Genomic DNA, 6,000 nt, shown 5'->3' on the forward strand with positions numbered 1-6,000 from the left:
ATTTTTCCAGTACTCATGTATGGTTGGACCATAAAGTAGGCTGAGTGCCAAAGAATTGATGAGTTTGAGCTGTGGTGTTGGAGAAGACTCTTAAGAGTCCCTTGCACATCAATGAGATCAAACCAATCAATCCTAAAGGAAATCAACCCTGAATATTCACTGAAAGGACTGATGCTGAAGTTTAACTTCCAATACTTTGGCCACTTGATGTGGAAGAGCTGACTCAGTGGAAAAGCCCTGATGCTGGGAAAGATTGAGGGCAGGAGGAGAAGAGGGTGACAAAGGATGAGATGGTTGGATGGCATCCTCAACTCAATGGACATGAGTTTGAGCAAACTCTGGGAGATGGTGAAGGACAGGGAAACCTGGCGTGCTGCAGTCCATGGGGTCGCAAAGAGTCGGACACAACTGAGCGACTGAACAACAACTCCTACTGTGGGGAGACTGGCCAGGTTGCAGAGAGTTGAGAAGAAAGGGGAGCCTGAGGAAGGGTTAACTCACTTAAGAAGACTTGGATACACAGGTGGTCACTGTAGCTGAGTTGGGGATGCAGGGACAAGGAGGTTATGGTGTTTTAAAAATACTGATAACATGTACACCCGTGGCTGATTCATGTCAATGTATGGCAAAAACCACCACTACATTGTAATTACCCTCCAATTAAAATAAATAAATATATTTTTTAAAAAAAGAGTTCATGGGGAGACATGGAGCATTGTCATATGTGTGTCTGTCTCTCTGATCTTCTCTAAGTCCCTGACCATCCCCCGATTTTTCTTCTATTATTCTGCCTTATTGCAACTCTATCAGAGCATAGTTATGTTTGCTTTGTGTCTGCCTGCTTCCACAAGAAAGACTGTTCCAGGAGAGTAGGGACCTGCTGTTTACCATATATCAGGGCCTAACAAAGTGCCTGGACACAACAGCTGCTTAAGATTTCCTGGATGTGGGTAACTGTGGAAAACTCTGCGGGAAGGAAATGGGGTAGGACATGGAGAGACATCAATACAGTGATTCCTGTTTTCCTGGCAGAAGGGGTCATTCAGTTCAGTCACTCAGTCACGTCTGACTCTTTGCAACCCCATGAATCGCAGTATGCCAGGCCTCCCTGTCTATCACCAACTCCCGGAGTTCACTCAAACTCACGTCCATCGAGTTAGTGATGCCATCCAGCCATCTCATCCTCTGTCGTCCCCTTCTCCTCCTGCCCCCAATCCCTCCCAGCATCAGAGTCTTTTCCAATGAGTCAACTCTTCGCATGAGGTGGCCAAAGTATTGGAGTTTCAGCTTCAGCATCAGTCCTTCCAATGAACACCCAGGACCGATCTTCTTTAGGATGGACTGGTTGGATCTCCTTGCAGTCCAAGGGACTCTCAAGAGTTTTCTCTAACACCACAGTTCCAAAGCATCAATTCTTTGGCACTCAGCTTTCTTCACAGTCCAACTCTCACATCCATACATGACCACTGGAAAAACCATAGACTTGACTAGACAGACCTTTGTTGGCAAAGTAATATCTCTGCTTCTTAATATGCTATCTATGTTGGTCATAACTTTCCTTCTAAGGAGTAAGCGTCTTTTAATTTCATGGCTGCAATCACCATCTGCAGTGATTTTGGAGCCCCAAAAAATAAAGTCTGACACTGTTTCCACTGTTTCCTCATCTATTTCCCATGAAGTGATGGGACCAGATGCCATGATCTTCGTTTTCTGAATGTTGAGCTTTAAGCCAACTTTTTCACTCTCCTCTTTCAGTTCATCAAGAGCCTTTTTAGTTCCTCTTCTTTCGGCCATAAGTCCATCTGCATATCTGAGGTTATTGATATTTCTCCCGGCAATCTTGATTCCAGCTTGTGCTTCCTCCAGCCCAGTGTTTCTCATGATGTAATCTGCATAGAAGTTAAATAAGCAGGGTGACAATATACAGCCTTGACGTACTCCTTTTCCTATTTGGAACCAGCCTGTTGTTCCATGTCCAGTTCTAACTGTTGCTTCCTGATCTGCATATAGATTTCTCAAGAGGCAGGTCAGGTAGTCCAGTATTCCCATCTCCTGAAGAATTTTCCACACAGTCAAAGGCTTTGGCATAGTCAATAAAGCAGAAATGATGTTTTTCTGGAACTCTCTTGCTTTTTCCATGATCCAGTGGATGTTGGCAATTTGATCTCTGGTTCCTCTGCCTTTTCTAAAACCAGCTTGAACATCTGGAAGTTCATGGTTCACGTACTGCTGATGCCTGGCTTGGAGAATTTTGAGCATGACTTTACTAGTATGTGAGATGAGTGCAATTGTGTGGTAGTTTGAGCATTCTTTGGCATTGCCTTTCTTTAGGATTGGAATGAAAACTGACCTTTTCCAGTCCTGTGGCCACTGCTGAGTTTTCCAAATTTGCTGGCATATTGAGTGCAGCACTTTCACAGCATCCTCTTTCAGGATTTGAATGGGTCATGAGTCACCTGCCAAAGTGGAAGGTGGGTAGGGAAGAGATCTCCTATGGTCAAGAAGAGTTGTGATGGGAGGACCAGTCTGCAACCCGGAAGGAAGGAGCTTGCAGTGCAGAGACACTGAGATGCTGATTTCAGAAGCTGAGCAACTCTGGGTGAGGGCAAGACCCGGATGTACAGGACCCAGTAGTGAGAGTGGGTGGAGGTCCCTGGAATTGAGATGGTCAAAGAAGCAGGCATGGGAGCATCTTCCACATGAACTGTGGGACTAGCGGAGGAGAGAAAGCCCACGGGTCAACTGTCCATGCTGTGGGAAAGGTTGGCAGAGGACAGCCACAGAGACGGGTAGCTAGGACCTGACTAGGTCCCCACCTCATTTCCAACTCTGCCACCTCAAACAATCTCTGACTAGTATCTAGTTACTGACGTGTGGAACTGAAAATTACTGTCCTTTACAGACTGACTCATTTCTGTCCTTTTAAAATTACACTAATAAGTAAAGTTCATGGGGGATGAAATTTTCTGCATAGATTCATTTTTTAAAGAATTAAAAAAAAGATGACACCTTGCTGACCTTCAGTAATTGCCCTACACTGTACAATATTTTTGAACCTCATTTCAAGAAAGAATCAAAACTCAGAGTTGAAAGAAACCTTACATGATTTCAGCTAAAACCTTCATTTGCATGCCTGAAGAAAATTTTCACTGAAATACTGCAAACAGCACATAATTACTGATTTAGATATGCAGACAGCATGGAAGGTATCTTCAATTTCTGAAGTGTACTTTAGATATACAAATTAGCAACGCTTACATTTTTCCCAGTTATCAGTGTTCAACTTTTGATATAAAATCTCCAAAGTATAAAATTATCACGTAGATTGCTCCTGAACAGTTCAGAGGAGTAAACTGCTTCCTGGCTTGAAAGAGGAAGTCAAATCTTCAAACACCTTTTTATGTTGATGCTAAATATAAGAATATAAATATAAAAACGCTCCCTGAGAAGTAGTCAAAGCAAGCCACAGCAGCATTAGAGATTTCTCAAGAGAGACACAGGCGAAGATTATTTTTCGTTCATTAAAACAGTAAAACCTTTGAGAGCATCTTCCATGACACCTGAAGGTGGAGTGCTGGCTTATGTAATAGAAGCCTTCCCTCCGCACTCAGTTTGTAGGCAAATTAAACACCCAGTTCCGCCAGAATTTCTGAGTACTTTCACCTTACCTGTAGGCACTAATCAGTATTGCAAGTCCCATTGCGACAGGCAATTAAAAAAAAAAAAAAGAAAGAAAGAAAGAAAGATCTGCTCCACAGGGTTAAATCGGAGGCAGGAAACCAATTTAAAGGTTCTCCCCCAAACCACCGGTTACCCCTACCCTGCTCAGGCAGCGGTAACAAGTAGGAGTCCGTAGGAGTCCTCCCTAACAGAAGGTGCACCAGTAAAGTACGGGGTAGGGGACGCCCGCGAGTACCTGGGTACCCCAAGTTCAGGGTCAGGGGCGCCCGCTAGGACGGACCGGCAGCAGCCACGGCGGCTCCAGAACTCCCGGTCGCGGGCACACCTGGACGCCACCGCACGCGCGGCCCCTTGGCTACCAGCCCTGGTCCCACCCCGGCTCCCCGCGGGGCCGGGCCCGCACGCCGCCGTGGCCGAGGCAGCCCGGTCGGGCGAGACTGAGAAAGTTCCTCCGCCCGACGCCGGCGCCCTCGGGCCCCGCTCGCCCCGCAGCCTCCCGGCCGGGCGCAAGGTCGCAGCGCGGAGCCTGCGGCGCGCTGAGCCCCGGGACCGTCCCCGGCGTGGCGGGCAGCCCCGGCCGCTCCCCTCCCGCCCCTCGGGCGCCCGGGATCGGCCGCGGGCGCGCAGCCCCGTACTCACCGCCCCTCGATCGGGATCCCCAGGTGGCTGCCGCGGGGCGCGGCGCGGCCCGAGCCGGAGCCGGGTATTGGCGGGGCGGGGGAAGTCTGAGGAGGAAGAGCGGCGAGGAGAGAGGCGGCGGCGCCTGCACAAGCCGCGCAACCCGGCAGCCTTACAGCGCGAAGCGCCGGCCACGGCGGCGGGGGCTTTATCGGCGGCCCGCGCGGCCCCCGCCCCTTCCTGCCGCCCCCGCCCCCGGCCCGCCCCGCCCCGCCTTCCCGCCGCCTTCTTTGTGTGCCGGCGGCTGCCGCGTCCCCGCGCCCGCACTCCGGGGCGCCCCCGCTCCCGCCGCCGCCACGCCGAGGCCCCCCCCCCCGCGGGTCCCCGTCCCGGGGCTGCGCCCGGAAAGCGCCGGGAGACACGCCGACCCCGAGGTGCGGCGCCAGCCCGGGCCGTGCTGCACGTGGGTCGCCGGGCTCGGCGGGGGGTGTGGGAGGTGGGGAGGGACCCGAGGACTCGCGGTGCGTCCCTGGGACGCCGGCCGAGTCGTCTGGGCTTGTTCCCCTACCCCCCATCCCCCAGCCCGCCCCAGGAGAGACGGGTTGGGACGCCCGGGAGACTGCCTACCGTTCCGGGTGATGGGGTGAACGGTGCCAGGTCGCGGCTGGGGACGGACAGATCGCCGGGTGCCCCAGAGCCGACTTCTCCCGGCCTCGGGGACAGAGGAGCGGCCGCTGGTCGCCCTAGGCAATAGGCAGACGAGGGAATCCAGAAAACTGAATTCCTGCTTGTGGTGACAGCGTAAGGTACCCGCAAAGCCTGGGGCATTTGGCCCTTCCCAACCGGTTACTGCCGCCGATGGGACCTTGTGCGCTGCAGAGAGGCACAGACCCCAGAGGCTGGCGACAAATCACTGTCCCGCTTCCATCTGTGTTACCCAGATCTCCCGTATTCAGCCCTCCTTTGCGTCAACTTAGGTTCGTGGGTACCCAACTTTAATGACATATAATTTATGTCACCCTTAAACAGTGCGGAATCCTCATCACCAGGCCTACGGCCCCAACTGTGAAAAAAAAAAAAAATGTAAATCTGAAACACATCCTTGAACTAAGTTTGCACGTACTGATGAGAGCATCTTGGACTCTTAGAAGGGTTTTCACAGCCTCTCATATAGGGAAACTATCTATGGGAGGTTTGGTCCTAAAACAAAAAGGAAACAGTCCACAAAGAGAAAATGCCTTTCACTGCTTTGCTTTCATGTCTAGTATTTATATTCAGTTATATGCATGATACAGATCCTTTTTCCTTGTTGTTCCCTCTGCCAGAAATGCTTTTTTTTTCTCCCTACGATCTTCCTCATGACTACTTCCTTTTACCTCGGGTCACAACTCAAATGTCACCATCTCTAGAAAACCTTTCCTGGTCACTTGAGCTAAAGCCACTTCTTCCTTTCTCCAACCCATTACATTCTTCATAACTCTCATCATGATTTTTTTTTCCACCTGTTTCTTGGCTAGTTTTTTCCCCATCCTTCTTCATTAGAATATATACTCCCAGAAAGCAGGGAAGAGAAACCAGTTGAATATGATTTCTAACTCACCTAGTTCTTAGTGCCTGAAGCCAGTACTCCATCAAAGTAGTTGCTCAATCAAGATTTGTTGACTAATGGGTGGACAAGTGCCAAGTGACTATTAGCAAGGT

The 6,000-nt window shown here is 50.4% G+C and overlaps 1 protein-coding gene across 1 annotated transcript in view; it reads right to left on the bottom strand.

Moving 5' to 3' along the window:
• SERPINE2 (serpin family E member 2) overlaps nucleotides 1–4,505 on the bottom strand; it is a 70,435-nt gene extending 65,930 nt beyond the window's left edge. Inside the window, exon 1 of the mRNA XM_055573603.1 lies at nucleotides 4,321–4,505. The gene's annotated coding sequence lies outside the window, so the exon portion shown is untranslated. The remainder of the gene's footprint in view (nucleotides 1–4,320) is intronic.
• Between the last annotated feature and the right edge of the window lie 1,495 nt (nucleotides 4,506–6,000).

The sequence above is a fragment of the Bubalus kerabau genome, chromosome 3, assembly GCF_029407905.1.
Source record: "Bubalus kerabau isolate K-KA32 ecotype Philippines breed swamp buffalo chromosome 3, PCC_UOA_SB_1v2, whole genome shotgun sequence".
Classification (NCBI taxonomy): domain Eukaryota; kingdom Metazoa; phylum Chordata; class Mammalia; order Artiodactyla; family Bovidae; genus Bubalus; species Bubalus kerabau.